Here is a 23,458-nt window from a genome sequence, read left to right as displayed (position 1 = left end):
AAAAAAAAAAAAAATCAATTGAATTCTTATGTAACAGCAATCAATATCTAGAATGTATAATTTTAAAATATTTCATTGGCAGAAGCAGAAACAGGAGAAGAGTCGAAGGAGGAGGAGGAAGAGGAGGGATGGGGGAGAGAACAGGAGAAAAACTTGATTTCACTCTTAATGATGACTTGAGGCCTGCCACTTGATGGAAGACAACATAGAACCTGTAGGATCTTCTTTGGAATTGACATTCTCTATTGTAATTTTGCTTCAGTCTATTTTAAGATTTTCTTTTTGTTCACTGGAAAGAAAAGATCACGTTAAGTTTTAAACATGTAAAGTGTTGCAAGTTGCTTTGTTGAAATAATAGTAAATGTGTACACACACAGAAAGAGAATTTATTACAAACTTACTATAAAACTTTATTGAGATCTATTAAAGGAGACTGAAATATATGGTAAGCTCAATCATATCTTGGATAGGAAAATTCTGGCAAAAATTTTGGAAATAAAAATTGAGTTTATACAGATCCCGTGACCCAGCACTTCTGTTCTTAGATGTGTAGGTTGGGGAAACTCTGATACACATGAACACAAAGAAATGGCATCATTATCACCATCATCATCATCATCATCATCATCACTATCGTTACAGTTAACAATGACTGAGTATTTACCATATAGTTACAATATTAACCATGTGTCTATCAACTCATAGGAGTTTGTACCATATGAAAATGCTGATATTTGACTCTCTTCGGCCTACAGAAATCACAGTTACATATGCTTCAAGCTGATCATCTCAATGTTCTTATGAAGTAAATTTTATCTCCATTTTAAAATGGGAAACTGAGGCCTGGAGAGATTAAATAACTTTGCCAAGGTTGCTCAGCTATTTTTTTTTTTTTAAGATTTTATTTATTTATTTGTCAGAGAGAGAGCGAGCACAGGCAGACAGAGTGGAAGGCAGAGTCAGAGGGAGAAGCAGGCTCCCCGCGGAGCAAGGAGCCCGATGTGGGACTCTGGGATCATGACCTGAGCCGAAGGCAGCTGCTCAACCAACTGAGCCACCCAGGCGTCCCGCTCAGCTATTTTTTTTAAAGATTTTGTTTATTTATTTGACAGAGATCACAAGTAGGCAGAGAGGCAGGCAGAGAGAGATGAGGAAGCAGTCTCCCTGCTGAGCAGAGAGCCTGATGTGGGGCTCCATCCCAGGACCCTGAGATCATGACCTGAGCCGAAGACAGAGGCTTTAACCCACTGAGCCACCCAGGTACCCCGGTTGCTTAGCTATTAAATGGACTGCCATGTGGCAGATTCATGGCGGTGCAGTTGGTGTTCAAACTGCTATGTTGCACTACCTCTCAACTTGAAAAGAATATTTAGGGCAATGTATCTCAGGGTAGCAAAAAAGCGGGAAGCAATACCAATATCCATTAACAGGGAACTAGATAAACAACAGACTAGCATGCTACAAAATAGCAAACATGAACAAGCTAGAGTTACTCCTATCCCATGGAGCCACAAAAAGAGAAGTTCCAGAAAAATATATAAATTGTGATTATTTGTATGAAGGTAGAAAACATATAAAACTGTTGTATGTTGTTGAGGGACAAAGATGTATATGACGTGTGGTTAAGGATAATTATGTTAGTGACAAATAACAAATTACGATGGTGGTTAACATGTGGGAGGGAGGGGGAGATATCAGCTGTGTAATGATATTTCAGTTTTAGTGAGGTGGTGGTTACACGGATGCTTTTGGTCTCATTCTTAAGGCAATTCTGCACTCAAAGGAGGAGAAAGAAGTACTCACAATAAGCAACGCTAGGTAAATGATATGAGGGATTAAAAAAAAAATAAGAGGGGCGCCTGGGTGGCTCAGTGGTTAAGCCGCTGCCTTCGGCTCGGGTCATGATCTCAGGGTCCTGGGATCGAGTCCCACATTGGGCTCTCTGCTCAGCAGGGAGCCTGCTTCCTCCTCTGTCTCTCTCTCTGCCTGCCTCTCTGCCTACTTGTGATTTCTCTCTGTCAAATAAATAAATAAAATCTTTAAAAAAAAAAAAAATAAGAGCACTTATAAGGGCAGAATGAAAAAAGACAACATTAAAATTTTCCAAAATGTAAACAGGAAGTGGGATATGATTCCATTTATGCAAATTTAGTCTACATCTGCATGTATGTTCAAAGAGGGACATGAAATAGGAATGTCAGGTTCTTAACAGTGGTTGTCTCAGTGTGATAAGATTTCAGAGTGATTTATACATGTGCAATTTTCAAGTGTTTTACAGCATGCTTGTAGAAAAATATAAAATAAAATATAAAATGCAGTCAGAAAAATATACAGCATTACAGACAAATGATAAAAACAAGGTCTAGTCCACCCTTAACTTTCCCTTCGAGCTAGGCGAATGCAGTTTTTGCTCTCACTTAGTGGGACAAGCAATCAGTGTCTTCCACCAAGTTCATGCATCAGGTTGGAATTCCAGGTCTAGCAGGTCAGTCTAATTAATTATTTAATTAGGCCCTGAGGAATGGTTGGGCCGGGATCTTATCTTCTTCCAGGATATGCTTATATCTTTGACAAGCTGGAAGCCATTGATTTTAACTAGAATGGCTGGAAAAGGGAGAAGCAGAAGAAGCAGAAAGAATTTTTAATTCCAGGCATGGATTATATTTTAGGAGGTTGAATAGCATAGGAAACAGATTATTTAGAGGACAGCATGGGAGGAGGGGCTTGAAGTTCTACGTCGGGGCACGGTTTAGGAGAACAGTGGGAGGCTCTATCTCTCCCTCATGGAAATGGTCTGTTCCATACATGCCCCTTGAACCATGAGTGAGCCTTGGGTTACCCCAGAGAGGACCAGAATTTGACAATGCTCTTTTTCATGAAGAATTGAGATGAGCATAGATGCAAAACTACCTCCTTGCCCAGATAATGAAGTAGGATTTGTTCAAGAGGAAGCCATCTTCCCTACCTCTACTGGGAATCGGGAGATTCTTTGACGCCAGAAAGCTGGGTTTTCATCAGCATCTGGAGTCTGTGTCTTACAGGGTCAGTGACCTCCTCTAGAAGGGCAGATGAGAGGTCAAGCTGCCCAGATGGCTTCCAGGGGAGCCAAAGAGAAAGCGCAAACGAAGTGTCTGGAAGGCTTGGGATCTCCTGCTGACAGACCAGGTTGTGAGCAATTGCTTTGAGTACTCCTAAAAATTCCTGGAAGACTTAAGGAAGCTAATTTTTGATACGAGAAAGATGGATCATCTGTTCATCGCTAGCGAATATATCTCATTGTATAAGACCATGGTTACAAGGAGAAATATGGGTCATACTTATTTTGTTAAATTCATAACTACGTACTGTATATTGAAGCATGCTAGCAGTGCTGCTCAGTGTTGTGAAGGATGACTTTTTAGAAAGTTAGTAGACATTTCTAATTTGGTTTATTTTATCTCATTTATTTTATTTTTTAATCACGGAGTAAACGAGAGAAAGAGCAATAGAGTAAGAGGGATAAAAGCTAGAGAGAGAGGCAGAGGAATAAGGGAAGAGGGAAAAAAAAGAACTGGAGTTAGACCCAGAAGCAGAGCGGATGGGGAGGAGGGAGGGGCCCGTGATAGCTCTTCAGTCTGTTTTTATGAAAGTAAACGGTCCTTCACAGTGCAAGCACAGAGCAGAAACTTGAAAGCTGAAAGGAGTTTTAGATTTCATAAATTCCAAAGAGCTCGTTATGCTGATTAGGAGACACATCTAAGGACTTCCTCAGAAGAACAGTATCAGAGTGAACAGATTCCCGTCGAATGTCCTGTGTTAACGAAAGGCTTAATATATGTATTGTTAGCATTTTCTGAACGGAGTTTCCAGCAAATTAGTAACAAATGAATCATCCATAATTACCCGTGTTGGATTAAAGGAGAATGTTTTCCTACTTAAAAGGTAGGCTGGGGTCAGTTTTATGGCAGCATTATTTATGTTTATGCATAAAGACACCTGGTGGCCTGAAATTTCCATCTCCACTTCCATTCCTTTAATGTTTTCACAGGTTTGTACACGCCGAACAGAAATGTCTGCTTCCTGCTAAATCCATTAGAAACTGATACAAGGGTGAGAAGAACGGATGTAACGAAACAGGTAAGGTATTCGGGTTTAAAAGAATGTGGAATAACAGACCCGACTGTGGCAAACATGAGTAAAGAAAAGTCTCATCTTTGGAATGGAAAAACTAAGGCACCAAAAGTTGAAAGGGCTCCCCAGCCTCGTATTTAGTAAGGCACACCCCCTCAGGCAGAAGTGAAATACTGTCTCACTGTAGTTCCAGTTCACACTCCTCTGACTGCCGTGGAGGGGGGCATGTTTTCATAGGTGAGGCATCAGTTGTGCCTCCTTATCTGGGAAACTCCTATGCATGTCTTTTGCCAATTGCTGTGTAATTTCTTGCTTTTTCACTTTATTTGTAAGAATTCTTTACACACTCTTCCCACAAAACCTTTGCTGGTACAACTTTGTTCTGCAAATACGTTCTTCCTACTCGTCCACTCACTTTATTATTATTGTTATTATTTTAAAGATTTTACTTATTTATTTAATTAATTTGAGAGCGAGAGAGAGAGAGCATGCACAAGTGGGGGGACGGGCAGAGGGAGAGAGACAGACAATCTCTAGCAGACCCCCCCCCCCCCCACTGAGCCCAGAGCCCAACGTGGGTCTTGATCCCAAGACAGTGAGATCACCACCTGAGCCAAAACTAGGAGTCTGGAGCTCAACGGACTGTGCCACCCAGGGACCCCTTGTCTCTCACTTTTTTTTTTTTTTTTAATGGGTTTGGGTTTTTTTGTTGTTGTTATGTTAGTCACCATACAGTGCATCATTAGTTGTTGATGTAGTGTTTCATTAGTTCCATATAACACCCACTGCTTAGCACAGCATGTGCCCTCCTTAATACCCATCACCCAGCTACCCCATCTCCCCACCCTGCTCCCTTCTGTAACCCTCAGTTTCGTTCCCAGAGTCCATGATCTCTCATGCTTAATCTCCCTCTCTGATTTCTTCCCATTCATTTTTCCCTCCCTTCCCCTGTGGTCCTCCGAGCTATTCCTTATGTTCCACATATGAGTGAAACCATAGGAAAATTGACTCTCTCTGCTTAACTTATTTCACTCAGCATCATATCCTCCAGTTCCATCCATGTCAATGCAAATTGTGGGTATTCATCCTTTCTGATGACTGAATAATATTCCCTTGTATATATGAATCCCATCTTCTTTATCCATTGATCTGTTGAAGGGCATCTCAGCTCCTTCCAGAATTTGGCTGTTGTGGACATTGCTGCTATGAACATTGGGGTGCATGTGCCCCTTCTTTTCACTTCATCTTTATATTTGGGATAAATACCCAGTAGTGCAATTGCTGGGTCATAGGGTAGCTATTTTTTTAACTTTTTGAGGAATCTCCACACTTTTCCAAAGTATGTACCAGCTTGCATTCCCACCAACAGTGTAGGAGGGTTCCCTTTTCTCCACATCCTTGCCAGCATTTGTTGTTTCCTGCCTTGTTAATTTTGGCCATTCTGACTGGTGTAAGGTGGTATCTCAATGTGGTTTTGATTTGAATTTCCTCAATGGCTAATGATGTTGAGCATTTTTTTCATGTGTCTGTTAGCCATTTGTATGTCTGCTTTGGAGAAGGTTCATGTCTTCTGCCTCTCTTTTTAATGAGTTCTTTTGATGATCAGGAGTCCTTTATTTTCGTGTAGTGAAATTATCAATCTTTCTTTTATGGTTAGTTCTTTCATGTTTTTTAAAAAATGCTCTATCTTGAAGCAATTAAGATATTCCTTATAAGGTCTTTTAAAAGTTTGTCATATTGCCTGGAATATTTAATTCTGTCACTTACCTTAAGGTCATACATGTAGAGGATGTGAAGTTGAAATGCAATCTTCATGATTTTGTATCTAAAACTAAACATGCTAGTGCTGTTTATAGACAGTTCCTCCTTTTACCCTTGAGCTTTAAGCCCCGTTTCATTAATTATCAGATTTGTATATGTGGGTTTTGTACCTGGAGTTTCTGTTTGGCTTCCTTGGCCAATTTGTCTGTCTCCAGACAAATGATGTGCTATCTTAATTACCTTTGCATTGCAGTAAGTTTCGAGATATGTCTGGCAGTAAGCCCCCACTTGCTTGGCCCTTTACTGTTTAAATCTTAGAATCAACTTGTCAAAATATGTGAAAAAATATGTTGGGCTTTTAATTGGCATTGTACTGAATCTGTAGATACATTTGGGGAGGATGGATATTTTTATGATTTTAAGTTTTTAAAGTCTGCTTACAGTTTCTGATGGGAAAGACATTATTTTCTTAGGCCAATAGGAATAATTCTTTTAAATTATTGAGAATAGCTTATAGCTGAAGCAGAACTTAATAAACTTGAATTTAAAACAGAATTCATATTTATAAAAATAGGAAGCTCTTCTCCAATACTAGAAGTTTACAAAAACTCTGTAAACCGAGACACATCCTGTAAAGCACTTGTTACCTGAGACACTTGTTCTTTGTAAAATTCATTGAGTTATAAGAAGAGAAAATCAGCTTTTGTAATTTTAAAGAGCTTAATTCATCTGCTGTGAGTTCACTAATATTAACGTAGAAAGTCCCTCTACAGGCTGCGAAAAGTTTATGCTCTTTTGAATTTAGTTATAATTCCTGTGTGGAATTACTTTTTTTTTTTTAAAGACTTTATTTATTTATTTGACAGAGAAAGATCACAAGTAGGCAGAGAGTTAGGCAGAGAGGAGGAAGCAGGCTCCCTGCTGAGCAGAGAGCCAGATTCGGGACTCGATCCTAGGAGCCTGAGATCATGACCTGAGCCGAAGGCAGAGGCTTAACCCACTGAGCCACCCAGGCGCCCCAAGAATTACTTTTTTATCTTTAATGGCACATTTTTTTCCCACAAATAATCACATCTTGAATAGCAGTGTTCTCAGAAGATTCTTTTATTTATGCATTTCTGATTTTACGCTTTCCCTCTCACGGTGAGATTAACAAACAACTGAGCTTAAAAAGATCAAAACTCAAGAAGTCTTTTTTTCTGAAATGTGGGACTCAAAATTCACTTACAGATTCAAAACTAACCCAAAGTTCTTATTTTTATTATTCATATATTTATTTAAATGAAGCTTCCTATTCCTTCCCACAGAAAGCAGTTCTTCTAGCCTGGGGGGCTGTGGTTGGCTGACCTTGGTGTAGGTAGGCCAGACTCCCTGTTCAGCAAGGAGTCTGTAAACACAGGCGTGTGGGCACTGTGGTTGGTGGGCTTCCCTGAAGGGGTCCCAGCTCAGGTGAATGCAAGGAAGGACAATGCAGTTGGGAAGAGAGTTGGACCTTCCCTCACACCATGGACAAAGACCTAACTCTTATACATAAGAAGGGCAGGAAATGAAAGTCAACTCACAGCCTGAGTGCTCAGTAATGGAAAGAGAAAGGATGGGAGGACTTTAAGCTTGTCTTGAGGGCAAAGTACCTGCTCCGGTTACCAAAATGGAGTCCAGTACAACTCTGGTGTTCTGATCCTTGGTAGGAAAGAGAAAATAAGGGTAGAGAGAGAGAACTGGGTAGAAGTTCTCAGCATCAAAACCACCAGCTCAGAACCCTGCATCTAGAGCAGACTAAGGCTTTCTTCCTTTTGCAGCCTGAAATTGACCACCATGTCCACACCCAGTGGGCATGACATTTTCTAGTTTATATCTGTGTCAGTTCTTCTCACAGCTACTTGTGTGGCAGACGTGACTTTCAATCTGTACTATAATCAGCGCTATGTGTCTTATCTTCTCTAGTAGATTGAACGTTCTCCAAGGACATGGCTCATACCTCGTAAAGTGTGTTTCTTCCCCTGCACATAAAACACTGCAATATCTTGTGAAGAATCATGGTCACGAGTCATACTGGTCTCAAGGCCCCCCCTGCACAGAAGTCTACATGCAGGTCTGTGGACTAATGCATCCTAAGGGATGTGAGGTTATGGCAAACAAAAATATAGTTTGAAATAACATCACTGTTCTAAAAGGGAAAGACTGGATCTGAAGGTCTAGTTCTGACTGTTCTCTAACTTAGTGTTCATGGAATTTACAGACAGGTTAAGACTACTGGGGAGAAAAATAAAAATAAAAAATTAACAAAGCAAATGGAACTGAGGTGCACATGAGCTTATCTTTGTGGTGTAGAGGGTATCGGATATTTATATTAAGTGCTTTCAGTGAATGGGGGACTCCAAAGATACAGCACATTTTCATCTAGCACATTCAGAGTCCAAGGGCTTCCATGACTAGAGGCATACCAAGCCTCAGGGAGACCACCATCACCTGAGTGAATGCCTTGAGTGTAAGGTGACCCTCTTGGCACTGCGGTCAAATCCATGGCCAGATTCAAATACTAACTGAATTCATGAGATGCTTTGTGTTTTCTTGTACAGAAATTGCCTCAGGCATTAGAAGAAACTAAGAAAATTACTCATGCACTTATTTGAAATAGTTGTGCTTATAGATGTAGGAAGTTTTAAAGAGATCTCAGGACCGGAGATCCACAGTGGTAAAGGAGACAAGGAAGAAGCACTGAGGGTGGGAAATAGTAGCTAGAGGAAAACTTGCTTTACTTGTGCATAGGAAAGGCACAAAAAATATTTGTTGACTAATAACCAACCTTCAAAATTTTATTTCTATAAGAAACCAACTTGGAAGTTTCAGAAAGTCACTGAAAAACACAAGATATAAAGAAATGAGAGTTTTATTTCTTACATTATGTTTTCTTTACCTCTTTGATTGTCTTCATCAGTTTTGAATTTGGATTTCCAGATTTCAATTTATGGAAGCTCATTTTTTCCTCTCCTGACTTTATAGCTACAATATATCCAACAAGTATAAACCTTGGATTATGACCGTATGGTTCCAACAACCACATATCCGTGGCTAGAATTGCTAGATACGAGAGCCTTTATCTTGTATTACATTCAATTAAGCTTTTTCTATAAAATACCATGATTTACTAAAATAGTAAATATAAAATGTTAATTTTAAATTATTTGCTCTAAACAAATGGACAGAACATAAGATAAGTTAAACAATATCTATATCTAAGTTAATTGCATCTCTTGAAGTGAATGTGAAATGATTTCTTTCATTATTTCATCCAACCCTAATATTCCTTAAAAATGAAAGAAAACCATTTTTTTTCTCACTCTTCAGGCATCAACAGTTCCAGAGACTTGGGATGTAATAAAACTTCTTGAGTGCCCATGAATTTTCCTACTGCCAATAAGTGAGGTTTCACGGCAGTTTAATGATATCTCATGGTCTCGTGAGACTTACCTGAAAGATGATTTTGATTTGCCCATCTGATAGTCCTACTGAGCTCTGGAATATTGTATTTACCCCTTTTCAGCGAAAGGACCAACACCTGCCCCTCCCCCCTTTTCTTGCTTATTGCATTTTTCTGCTTCCTTTCATTTCAGAACAAAACTAGAGAATTCAGAAGAGCAACCACAAAAACAAAGCAAACACAAAACCCATAACATCCTAACTGGTCAAGCATGTCCCTAAGTCATAATCCTTTATCTACTTTTAAAAAAAAAAATTACAATCAGATTTTTATTCCTGACACCTGAATACCATATCACTTACTCTAACTAAGGGCTTAGACCTTTCATATGCTCTACTTCAGTAATTAAGATTGGGAAACAACCAGCCTAGGAGATTTATAACATATATTTAAGCTCAATTCTTAATAGAGCTCTGCATTTTTCTCTCTCTGACCATTATAAAGTTCAGTCCAACAGAAGTACTTACAAATGTTCTACTCAAAGAGTTTCCTCTGTTCTCTCACTCTGCTTTAGGACCTTACTTGATATGCCTAATTTTCTTATTTCTTTCATTGAATAGAAAAATAACAACTTTGTAGCCCAGAATATATTAATGGTATTTTTTGAAAGCTAAATGATAGTCATACAGAATTATAAATTACAAGTAGGTGTATAAATTACGGTAGGTGTGATGTGACTGAACAGATTATTTCAAGAAAGGACTTTGGCTTTAACATTCTATCAATTGCTAAAGTAGAAAAAAAAAAAATTTTGGCTCGGGACACCTGGGTGGCTCAGTGGGTTAAGTCTCTGCTTTTGGCTCAGGTCCTGATCCCAAGGTCCTGGGATCGAGCCCCACATCGGGCTCTCTGCTCAGCAGGGAGCTTGCTTCCTCCTCTTTCTCTGTCTACTTATGATCTCTGTCTGTCAAATAAGTAAATAAAATCTTTAAAATAAATAATAATAATTTTTGGCTTTTTAGTTGTAGAAAAACAATTACATATAAATCACTATTACTTCTTAAGAAAATACTTCTCTGTCACAAATCAACAGCACAAATACAACATATGGAAGAATTATCACTATTTTAGCAAAATGTACTTTTCAAAATCTCAAGTTTATGTTCCTTTCTTTTTTTTTTTCTTAATGGTAATAAAGTGGCTCCAAGTCCTGGAAAAACCCTTCTTCAAATGGTCTATACTTTAGAAATGCTTTTTTTTTTCTTTTTAAGATTTTATTTATTTATTTGACAGCCAGAGATCACAAGTAACAGAGACCCAGTCAGAGAGAGAGGAGAAAGCAGGCTCCCTGCCGAGCAGAGAGCCCGATGCGGGACTTGATCCCAGGATCCTGGGATCATGACCTGAGTCAAAAGCAGAGGCTTTAACCTACTGAGCCACCCAGGTGCCCTTAGAAATACTTTTAAAACATCAGTATTCTCAGCAGAAGTCTGATCTTTAAAAACTAAAAATTGGAAAGGCATGGCAAACATCATGATGGTCAAACTTTAGGAAAAATGAAAAGGATTAGGGTAACCATATTGTAGTATAAATCCAACAATGATGTTTTTGATCCTTATGTTGCATATATACATCTATTTTTAAAAGCTGAAGATACAGTATTTTGATTAGGAATAAAGTTCTTAGACAGATATTTATCTTCCCCACAGGGAGACATTGTTAAAATAAGAAAGAAAAATATGCATGAGTTCAGTCAAGCACTGAACTGAAACCACCACTTGGTCTCAAAAATCAAGAAATGTCTAACATTACAGTCTTTTTGTTGTTTGTTTTCTCTCATTTAGTTGCATCATGCTTTTTAGTTTATTTTTAAAGATTTTATTTTATTTATTTGTAAGAGAGAGAGATAGTGCGCGCAAGCAAGGGAGAAACAGGTAGAGAGAGAAGCAGATTCCCCGATGAGCAAAGAGCCCTATGTGGGACATGATCCCAGGATTCTGGGATCATGACCTGAGCTGAAGGCATCCACATAACCTACTGAGCCACAAAACATGTGTCCCTGTATCATTCTTTTTTAAAAAGTGAAATAATCTGAGTCCACAGTGTCTTCTCTAACCCTTTGGAACTCCCACACGTATGCCCATTTTGGAAATTTATGAAAGCAGGACACATGATTTGCTTTCATATGACCAATCTTTTCTTTCAGATGATCAATCTTTTTATGATGGCAAAATCGGGAGTTGTCTTTTATATTTTAGTTTCATCCTCTAAGTAGCTTTAGTCAGGATGTCTAGAAATCATGTTGCCCCCCACCTCCATCTATTGTTCTGATCTTTCCAGGGAAGCCTGCTCCCAAACCCTGCCCCAGTGCTGATGGAGAATGGGAAAATTTTACTGTCATGGAAATAGGAGGCTCTTTATTCCACTATTATTCAAGATAAACTGTGGGTGCCCTACTATTTCTCAGCATATACTTGCCTTTTGGGAGGATAAATTCCAGACCTGGCACATTCCTAACTCTCTGGAGACTAAAAGTTCTGGTTTGTCCAGGATTGCCCCAACATAATTATGCCCCAACATAATTGTTAACACTGACCCTTCCACTTTCAAAGGTGTCCCCATTTGGAGAATAATTTATTATTCCGCCTTACCTATGGATCTATACTTATATTCAACTTTTACAAAAGAGCAAGTGAATTGAGGCCTGAAAAGAGAACATGGGTTTTAGTGATTGGAATATTTCAGTGGTCTTTGAGAAAGCCATTTATCTGGAGATTTGTGGTGCTTGAAATTAAAGAGTGAAACTGAAAAAAGGAAACCTAGTTTTAAATGGAAATGGAAGGCCAGAAGGGGGCGCTCCCCTGATACCACTCCTTGCAGCCTGAGGCAGAACCAACCTGTACTTTCCCTGCCCTAGCAGGGGGAAAGTAGCTTTTCTCCGCCCCTGTTAACAGTCCAGCCAATGAGAGACTGTCAAGGCTCAGCCAATGAGAAGCCACCGCACTTTAAACTCCCACTTTACTCTTTTTTTGTTTACAGCAGCCCCTCTCAAACCCTTACTCTCCAACATTTCTGCATAAAAGAGTGTTCTTCTCCTTTAGTCTCTGGATTTGCCTATGTTTTGCCTTAATTTGCGTAATCTGAATTGCAATTCTCCACTATTCCCGAATAAACACTTTTGCTACTATAATAACTGGCAGTTTTATTAAGGTAGGTTGACAAGAGTGAATGAGATGTGAGGAGAGGATCATAGCTGAAGGGGTAGGTAAGATCTTTCACAATGAATCAAAGCAATTCAGATTCAGTATTTCCAAAATAAACCTGATCATTTCCTCCCCACCTTCTCATGCTAGCAGCTAAGTACAATTTTCTTTGTTGACTCTCCTGTCTCTTTGCAACCACCCCTCACCCCACCCCCATCAAGATCTACCCAGGCTGTGCCTAGAATCTGCAGTATCCTCTTTGATTTTTTTCCCACATACAGTTACTCTTCCATTTTTGTCTGTTCCAACTCTTTTGTCATAAAACCTGAATCAAAGATTTTCATTGGTTTTGCCACTGTTTGGATCATTTTCACAACCTTCTGACCAGTTTCTCCTCCTTTCTAACTCATCTTCCATACTATTGATAGACTACTACTTCCTGGAGAAATATTTATCCTGTCTCAGCCTCCTTTAACACTTCTGTCTGCTTTCTATGGACAACAAAGGAAAGATCAACCTGCTTAACAGGGCATGGGAGATCTTTCAAAATCTAATCCCAGTGTAGGTTTTCCACTGTAGTCCTTAACCTTTGTTCATGAAAGTGAAACTCTGGCCATGCTAATATCTTTCTCATCCCACCTCACTCTCTTCTCTGCCTCATAAATGTCCATATAGCCCTCAAGGCCCAACTCAAATGCCATCTTCTATCTAAGTCTTTTTCCAACTTTTTTTTAAGCAGAAGTTTGTGTTACCTTCTTTTTGTCCCAATGCACTTTTAAAAAATGCCTCCACTCCGTAACTTATAGTATAGGCTCTCCTGGGTAAGTGACTATCTTACTTTCAGTTGTCCAAACCTTTCAGGGCAGTGGCCGAGCTTTATTTGTCTCTGTAGTGAGAAAAGTTAACATTTTCTAGTACATAATTAGCACTCACTCTGTATTTGTTAATAAAGATGGAAGACTTGCCATAAATTTCACCCTCAAGAGTTCTGTGTATCTAATTTCTGCCTTTCATTGGGAAACATGTATTCACTTTATTTTTATTTATTTATTTATTTATTTAAAGATTTTACTTATTTGACAGAGAGAGACACAGAGAGAAGGAACACAAACAGGGGGAGTGGAAGAGGAAGAAGCGGGCTTCCTGCTGAGCAGGGAGCCCTATGTGGGGCTCTATCCCAGGACCCTGGGATCATGACCTACGCCCAAGGCAGATGCTTAATGACTGAGCCACCCAGGCATCCCAACATGTATTCACTTTAGTTTTTATTTAAATTGATTCTGCTTCTCTTCAGTCTTATAATTTCGTTTTGTTTTGTTTTGTTTTGTTTCTCAAACTTAAGAATTTGCAGGATCCCAAGATGACCTCAAGGGTTCTGCTGATAGCAGTTGGGGAAATTTATTATAAATGAATTTTGATATTTTTGGTGATTATTAGTAATACAGAGATAATATACAATAATACCTATTGTGGGTACTGAAATTTTACACCAATACCCAAGCATTAGGTGGTCATCCAGATGACTGAGAAAATGCTTGTCTGAATTTTCACTGTTTTCTCAAAACTAAAGCACAAAATGAAAGAGTCTTGCAAAGAATCCCTAGACCTCTGACAGACCCCTAATGCCATTTGGAGAACCACTGCTATGTGGAGAACCCTCTTCTTGTGTGCATTGTCAGTTAATCATTCAAAGAACCCATCAAGGGCCACAAAATAAATAACTATGGATGTTTGCCCATCGAGAGAGCTTACACCACCTTCACGGTTGTACCTCACCAGAGAAGAAAAAGTGTTTGACCGTGGGACAGAACTAAGACTAGAAGAAAAGGAGGATGGAGAGAAGGAGAGCATGAATGGGAGAGGAAAAGCCATAGAAGCAAAGCAAAGAAGCAAACGGGCTTGGATAGAGGCTAAGCATGTCCATCTTCACAGATAATGCACCATAGGATCTTGAAGTCTGCCTTGAACAACCTGCCATGGCATTTCTGCAATAAGAAATTGCAGCATTCAATGTCAGAGGCGATTTCTTGCTTCGGGTAAGAATGGCCTTCAGAAATTCTCTGAAAAAGTGTCTTATGTATCATAGGAAAAACCCAACCAAACAAAAATTAGACCAAGTACTGGTTTAATTTTCTCCAATAATTTGTTAGTTTAGACTGATTTCTTTTTAACCACCTGTGCTCTTCAGAGGGATGAGTACTTGATGCTGTAACCCATAACAGCAGCTACAACAAATATAATAATACATAACATTTGGTAGAAGTTTAAGTGCTGTAGGGGGATGTTCTGCATATTTTAGATATATGAAATCCTTCAGGCCATTAAATTACCTTACGAATTAGGTGCTATTGTAACTATCATTTTAGAGATGGGGAAACTGCCAAACATCACATCTATTGATTTTGCATTATGTTCGTCTTGTCTTCTTTTCAAGAAAACCTCCAGTTGGGAACAGGGCTAAAGGTAAGGACAAGATGACTCAGAAAAGACACATCTGTACAGCTAGAAGTAAATTTTGAGCAAATACCCAATGGAATAGAGTATTTTTAATCAATTTAACCAAAATAAATATTCATTCAGTGTAAATGTGTTAAGCTTGAACTTACAGGCATGAAACTGGGAGCTGAAAATAGATAGATGTAATATAAATAAAAATTGAGAAATGTATGTGAAACTATCCTATGTATCGAAAGCAATCTATCATCAAGAAGCAATATTTTATGCATAAAACCTTCAGAGCTATGCCTTTCTCCAGGCTTTTAGTCTATTCTTTCTAGCCCCATTAAAGAATGGGGAAGAAGCAAAAGTATTTTTACTTCAAAATAGGTTATTTCTACTCCTTGGATCTGAAGATCAAAACTAGGTATCACTTGCTCTTTGATCGAATTGACCAGAGAATATTACACTGTATTTATTTATTTTAAAGATTTTCTTTATTTGGGAGAGAGAGAGAGAGAGAGAGAGAGAGCAGGTGTGCCTGCGTGTGCAGGGGTAGGGTGGAGAAGAAAAGAGGGAGGACGAGGCATAGGGAGAGAATCTCCAGAAGACTCCACACGAGAAGCCTGACCTGGGGCTTGATCCATGACCCTGAGATCATGACCTGAGCCAAATCTGAAAGTCAGCCACTTAACCAATTGAGCCCCCTACACGCTCTTGTACTGTATTTAGACAAGACTTTCATTTGTACAGTCAAAAATTTTTGTTGAGCATCTAATCTCTGCTGGGCACTGATAGGTTCTATTTATGACAGCAGTGAGTAAGACAGAAATGGTTCTGAGCCTCGTGAACTTTACTGCCGAATGTGGGCTTTGGTGGGCGACAGCTAAGTGAAAAAACATCTGTTGTAAATCAACAAAGTTACTTATTCAAATTGCCAGCAGTAAGGTGGCACACCTCCAGTGATTTATTGTGCAGGAATCCCTCTTGCTGTGCGTGTTCCTGCAAAGTCTCATTAAGACCTTTAAACTAAAAATATCTGATCCAGCTAAATTTTGGAAAAGGAAACTATTATTTGAGGAATTCATTTTCAGCAGCTGAGTGCCTCAGGAAGTTAGTAATGCCCTATGGAGCTTTATGCTTCTGGTCCTCTCATTTGAAACCAGCAGAGGTTGGAACAGTTCTTAGTTATTAACATCTAATGGCTGTTTTGTGACTTCTCAAGTGCATTGGACTCCTCCTTCCAAGTCCCAGGGAATGGAAAGATACTTATTTGAATTTAATTAACTCAGAGGAGATTCAGCCTAAAGGATAGCAATGGAATGTACGGAGTACTGCATGTTCCTACATCGTCCCTAAAACTTTATGATGGATTTGCTGGACTCCTAATTGCCAGGAGTTTGTGGAATAGAAACACCGCCTAGAAGTAAAGCCCAGGGTAGGAATTGACTGTCACCGCTGCTCTCCCTCGGTGCCTACATTATGTTCTCACCTCCAGCTGCCTGCATCTTACTGCAGAACTTCCCTTGCAGAAAGCCTCCTTGTGGGCCAGGATAAAGTTCTGCCAAACACAGGTGAATGGCAACTGATGAAACTTTCAATCTCTGTTTTTACTTTGGTGCAAACTCTCAGTATATCTTTCTCTCCTAAATGTGTGTACGCAAATGTCACTCTGCTAACCTAAAAAGTACTTCCATTTTGGTAAGACTCTTTGAAAACTTCCTGTCTGCCACCCAAATTCATATTTATACTGAAGAGTTGCTATAGGTAGACACATTGGGATCTTCAAGATTCTGTGAAAACCTGTAAAAGGAATTCATTTTCATACTCATTCATTCTCGAATATTCTCAAGCATCTATTGCCAATGTGCTGCATATCAGATATTGTGTTAGGTATTGTAGACATAACACAGAGCAAGAAGTTATAATTATAGCTCTTAGGGCATTTCCAAACCCAGACATATGTTTATTTACTTACCTACTTAACTAATATGTATCATGTGCTTAGGTGTTGTTTAAGGGATCATGGAAAATTCCAAAATAAGAAAGAAATTATTCTAAGGAAAAAGGGCAGGTTCCCTGGACTAGGAGAATAGCAATGGGCTCAGAAAAGGGGACATGAGTCTTTGGAGATAGTTTGGAGAAAGAGTCAACATTGGATGAATTCTGGGAAGTGGAGGTGTTGATGTGGGGGAGAAATTGAAGTAATTTCGCGCTTTTTACCAAAGATATTTGGGAGAATTGCTGATGCTATTGAACTAAATTAGAAGAGGGAAGAAGAGAAGCCAGTGGAGGGCAAGTTTCAGGGGGAGAAAAGAGTAATAATGGAGGAAGAATAAGAAAAACTTCGAGTGTGATTGAATTTGAGAGGATCACCCACCATGGCCTTTTACACTCAACAAGGGACTGTGAGCGATTCTCATCTCAAGAAAGAATTGTTTCACCAAATACCTGTATTAGATACTATTTGTTTTTATTCTATATCTTGTTTCCCAAGGATTTTTGGTAGCTTAAAAAGTCAACAGAATAAAGTAGGATAAAATGGAAATGAGGACTTCAGGACTGTGGTGGATATTTGTATAAAATAAATCCCCCTCACAAAATAAAAATCGTCACTTTTTGCTGTTTACATATCTGGAGCTTCTTGGATCTCATCCTATCCAAAGTTTGGTTGTTTGACTTTTCCTTCAGTTCTGTGAGATAATCTAGACCTTTTTCAACTTCTGTTCCCTCCAGTCAGCCAGAGAGGGTTTTTCTAGCTTTCACCCAAGGAACCCTACACTGATGTTTAAAAAGATCCTAGAAGTGAGGTTTTGCAAATCGCAGAATCTTAACTATGTCACCAGCTGAGCTGAAGTAACATGAGGCACAAAGAGAACCCTCTCCTGGACTGGAAAGTTGGGAATCCTGTGACATAGCCAAGTGGTTGGTTAAAGTCCATGTCTTGTGCCTTGGGCAATCAGTCCACATACTCCCTAGGCTGGAGATGAGTGACTTGGTAGAAAAATAACAGAGTCTGGCATATGCTGACTGATTTTCAAAGATTCTGTAAAAAGAGACACTCTTTACTTTAGTTACAACTTGATTGTGTAAAAACAAAAAGTAAAAATAATTAGTGTTTTGCTTTATTTGTCTATTCATGAGCCCTTTTCTGCCTGTGGCTGGAAATTTATGAGCTAAGAGATTGGAGTCTTGGAAGATACACAGCTAGGCTTGATGAGCTCAGCTATAGTCAGTGCCCAAAAAGCAGTAAGGTAAGAAATAGAGTGGAGGATAAGATAAGAAGATAAATATGGCAAGCCCACCCAAGCACCTCCTCCTAAACGTCTTCATCCACATAAGCCAAGATTAAACATGAAGCCTGAGGGCAAAGGACAGGTCACTTTGGACTCCTAACGTAAGGCTTCTTCTTTAATACTGCTGGAGGCCCAGATGAGCTCAATACTAGCTAACAGAGAAGCCCCAGTGGAGAATTCTATTTAGGTCATCTCAGATGTTCCTATGGAAGTAAACAGAGAAGATGCTCACAGAAAGAAGAATTGGAAAAGACAGGCTGGTGAACCAGGAAACTCGTTCTGCTAGGAGGGCTCTAGTTCTTATTTGCTATGGACCCATGACCATTCTGCTGTTTTCTGTTACCTTCTTTTCAAAAGAAGAATAGGAATTTGTTTTATTTTATAATTATTCTTTTTTAATTCCACCATTGTATATTATGTGTATTGGGGATAGCTAAATACATCATTTAAATATATTTAAATCTATCCTTGAACTACAGGTTGCTCCACCAGTAGAGGTTAATCGGGATTTGACCTAGAAACATTCCCAGCACTCAAAAATCCTGACCTTTGCTCTGCAGGCAGGCAGATCCTTATCTGCAGGGCAAGATTTTATGATCTCTTTCCTTGGGGAGGAATTGAGTGGGTTTTAGAGCAATATTTAATATATGCATTAAATTTGGCGTGGATGTTTTTTAAATTTATGTTTGAAAAGAAGAATCAACGTGCGTGTTGGAATGAGATGAGTAGTTATTGTGAACATCTGTTGTTTTGCCTATTTTATCAGTCAGTTTAGGCTAAGAATTAGCTTGTGTTCAACCCAGTATTCAGTGGCTTACAACAACAAAGGCACATTTCTTGCTCACATTAAAAGTTCTCATGCCAGGATCTGCACGGATAGAGCTGCTCTTGTCTGGAATCCTGCAGTGGGATGAGAGAGCATGGAAGAACACACCTAGGTTCTTAAAACTTGCACTTAGAAATGACACCTATCACTTCTGCTCTCAGGTCATTTGCCAAAGCAAGTCACAAGCCAATGCTGACAACACTGAGGTGGGGATGGATAATCTTCTCAAAAGGAAAGGCATTATTAGGAAGGATTCTCAATATTCTTCCTTTTTCTGGTAATAGTCACCCAATTTTTCTTGAAGAATAACCCCTAACTCTCAGCCAATATGGGTTTGACAGAGTTGACCCAGGTTCAGAGAAAGCATGAGAGCAAGGGTTAGCTAACCAGAGGTTTCCATTCTTCTGGCCAAAGCAAATCCAATTAAATTCAGTTCCTGAATGGAAAAACTCTTTCTGTGTTGGAGCTGCAAAGAAGATAGGCTGTCATCCTGGATTACAAGGAGTCATCTAAAGACAGAATCTGCCTAAGAATAAAATCATCATAGAGGCAAACAAAACAGAATGGATAAACTGAGGTCTGATGTCAGTATTTGAGTTCCTGTATCTATGCACACCATAAGAAAAGGTCTAAATCTGGTATTCCTCATTACGTAAGTCTATTTTTTTCTTAAGCCAGTCAATTTAGGTCTTGGTTTCTTATAACTTAAAGATTCCTTACTTACAAAGAGGGGAAGTTAGTGCCTAAAATATGTTCCTTATAAATGGTTCTGTGTACTTTGTTATGAGAGAGGGGCACAGTTTTAGTTACAAGCCACCTGGCTCTCAACTCAAAGAAAAAACTCTGAAGGGACATCTGGGTGGCTCAGTCGGTTAGGCGTCTGCTTTCAGCTCAGGTCATGATCTCAGAGTCCTGGGATTGAGCACCCTGTCAGACTCCCTGCTCAGGGGGGATCTGTTTCTTCCTCTTCCTTTGCCCCTCCCTCCCCAGGTTATGCATATTCTCTTTCTCAAATAAATAAATAAAATCTTAAGAAAGCTCTGATTACAGAGTATACCATTGCTATACCATATCTATTATTACAAGAAATTGTAATGATGTATGTTAAAAGATGATTCAACATTGATAATTTCATATGGTCCAAACCAGTGCAATTCATAGTACTACATAATGAATAAAAAATTGCCATCAATTGCAGCTTTTCTGCGAGTAAATTACTACCATGGGACACTGATACAGCTTGCTGTACAAAGTGTGGTCCAAAGAGCATCAACATCATCATCACTGGGAATTTCCTATAAATCCAGAAACACGGTTTCCACCATCCCACCTAGACTTACTAAATCAGAATGTGCACTTTTACAATGTCCCCAAGTGACTTTTTGCACATTAAATCTGAGAGGCATCTATATATAAAACTCCTTGTGATATGCTAAATAGCTTCAAGAGCACCCCTATAATAAATGTACTTAAATATTTATAAGTTAGTACAACATTTTTCATTATAACTCAGTGGTATATTGTCAGGTAATTCTAGGAGGGTTGAAAAAAATTGTAGGAGGTCATCTTTGGAAGTAGTTCAGATTATATGATCCAGATATATATTTATTGTGTTTCCAAAAACGGAAACAACAGATACAATCACCAATTAGTTGCCTCCCTAATCTCCCCATACCACAATTAAGGGAGCCCAAAAGCTTCATTGTTTCAAGTAAAATGTGGGTCATGTATCGCATGGTCCACTCCCTGTTTCCAGTCTAGCCTATAGTTGATTTCACCCGATGGATTTGTCCACTTGCTTTTAAATACAGCTGTATATTCTGGGTCTTGTGGCTCCCTCTGACTCCCAGGGCATCAGTAGTGAGGTTAGCTGGTGGCCTCAGTTCATCAGCCTGTCAGCCTTACCCCGGGGTGATTCAGCCTGGACAGTCAGGGGCTGATTCCTCCTCCATGCTTCCCAGACCAAGTTGCTGGCCATGTCACAGCCCAGCTGGCCCTCCTACTTTTCCTCCACCATCACAAGGTAAGAATTTGTACTTGCCAGGTTAAAGAATCGTCTAAACAGGAGTCAGAGCCAATCTCACATTATGTTCAAATACAGTTACCACTGGGATGTATGAGATTCTTATTTTCATATAGAGAGAATAATTTCACTAAGGAGAAAACTAATAAGAAAGGGCAGTTGCTTTTATTAGGGCTGCATTCTCAATGCACGGTAGTCATTGCTGTGAGCATTGGTGTGTCAGATTACACACTGCAAATGTTTTGCCTTTCCATTAATCAGAGATTGGATTATGCTCCGAACATAATCCAATGTGAGCACGGCTAACCTGCCTTCAGACAGAGCTCCTGGGTACCAAGCACCAAACAGAGGTGTAAAGCATCTGGTGAAAATCATTTAAAAAAAAAAAAAAGTAGATTTTTAAATCTCTCCACTTCAGCTCCTGGGATAAATTTGCAGTTGGGGAGATCTTTATATACAGACTTAAGCTTCTAATTAGTGAAGGTAACGTTTGGGTATATTTTATCCAGCATAACTAAACACTCCGAGCTCTTTCATTTGAACCAACAAAAATATTTCTTACTTTCTGTCATTGCTTCTGACTTTTTTGGAGGGGAATTTTTACTTCAGTATCTCTGCCATTTGAACAAAAGATGGCACTAGAGAAACTTATTTTTCTGAATTAGAATCTATTTATTTGATTGGGACTAAACAATAGAATGAAAATGGATAGTGCAGATATATTCTCCTCACCATTGATATGAATGAGTATTTTGGACGTGTACTCAGATCATTTTGCCAGTATAACAACTTAAAATCAAGAGGACCGAATGCCAAGAGCTTGGCAAGTGTATGTGTCTCCTCTTCTATTCCTTCTGCATCCATGAATGCTTAATCAGGTGCTGTGATGGTGTTAATTCAGAAGTATCCCAGGAACCAGTGTGGATGAGCATGGAGGCTAAAAATAGGTAATATCTGGGGTACTACTGATGTCATATTTAAAAAATCTATTTTAAAAATCACTTTATCTTTACTTATATAGTGAAGTGAAAATTTTTGGTGTGGTTAGTTTTAACCAACGTTTCTTTCAAACAACTGTAAATTCTTTGACTGAAGGATTGGTCTGAGAAAAGTTTATGCAAATTCTTAACTAATTAATATAGCCATTTTGGTAAGATCATTTAAAAAAACAAGACCTTGGGGCGCCTGGGTGGCTCAGTGGATTAAAGCCTCTGTCTTCGGCTCAGGTCATGATCCCAGGACCCTATCGAGCCCCGCATCGGACTCTCCGCTCAGCGGGGAGCCTGCTTCTTCCTCTCTCTCTGCCTGCTTCTCTGCCTACTTGTGATCTCTGTCTGTCAAATAAATAACTGAAAATCTTAAAAAAAAAAAAAAGACCTCATGACTATAAAAGGAAAGAGGGAATATATAAAATAGGAAGAGAAGCTTATGAGAAACACTTTATAACTTAGTCCTATGTTTCAGAAATCAAATATCACTTAGTTTAACAGCATTTATCCTTCTTTCTTTTCTTTCTGTGAGTTATTTTCTTTCTCATTTTTTTCTAGAGAATACTGATAAATTAGTCTAAAAATAACTTTAAATGTCCAAAATTCAGTGTTCTGGGGCATACCCTTAAATTTAAAGAAATAATTATTTTGATGGGACCGACATATTAAAAGAAACAAACATACACTATTATGTAGTCAGATATGTTCATTTTTTTAAAAACAAAGACTACCAAACTTCCGTGTGTGTTTTACTGAGCACTTACTTTGTGTCCTGTACTTCTTCCATGTACATGTAAAGTTAAGCTTTACACCAACCTCTGGGAATTACTTCTCCTTCAAAGTCAGAGGGTCTTAGGAGAAAGGTTCCATCGGGCAGGCAACCAGGACAGTCTTTCTTGATTTTTCAGACCAGAAAAGTGAACAAAGGATCTCAAAGTAACAGATTAAGAAAGTTAAATACAGAGTTTCCAAGTAGGAAAGTAGAGATTTGAATGGAGGACTCTCTGATACCGAAGCCTATATTTCTACAGAGAGTTTCTTGAAAGCAAAGGATTGTGTGTATTTACCTTTACTAGTTCATGCCAGCACAGCCCCTGCAAGTATTCAATAAATGCTGTGAATTTTTATCTTTTAACCATATTTCCTCACTATTCCCTCAGCTCCTTTTAAGCCCCAGTTCTGCACATTAGGTCATTCCTTCATGTGGAAAATTGCAAAAAACTCTGAAGTAGTTTTGTCCATCTCTTCCTTTTCTCTTCGGTCCATGTGATTCATGCCCTACTTGCCCAGTACCTCCTCACATTACTATACATACTTTACAGTGGAGTCATGAAGCTCCTTAGTGTTCTCTGAACAGCCCATGCAAATCCTATGACAATATTCCTCCATGGCA

At 39.0% G+C, this 23,458-nt stretch overlaps 1 long non-coding RNA gene across 1 annotated transcript in view; it reads left to right on the top strand.

Moving 5' to 3' along the window:
• Positions 1 to 3,728: 3,728 nt before the first annotated feature.
• Positions 3,729 to 23,458, top strand: part of LOC309855138 — a 45,402-nt gene continuing 25,672 nt past the window's right edge. The window contains exons 1-2 of the long non-coding RNA XR_014306637.1: positions 3,729 to 3,921; positions 4,028 to 4,116. This is a non-coding gene — a long non-coding RNA (uncharacterized lncRNA). The remainder of the gene's footprint in view (positions 3,922 to 4,027; positions 4,117 to 23,458) is intronic.

Source organism: Mustela nivalis (assembly GCF_964662115.1).
Source record: "Mustela nivalis genome assembly, chromosome: 20".
Lineage (NCBI taxonomy): Eukaryota > Metazoa > Chordata > Mammalia > Carnivora > Mustelidae > Mustela > Mustela nivalis.
The sequence above is the reverse complement of the archived record's forward strand: the minus strand, read 5'-3'. Positions and strand labels throughout refer to the sequence as shown.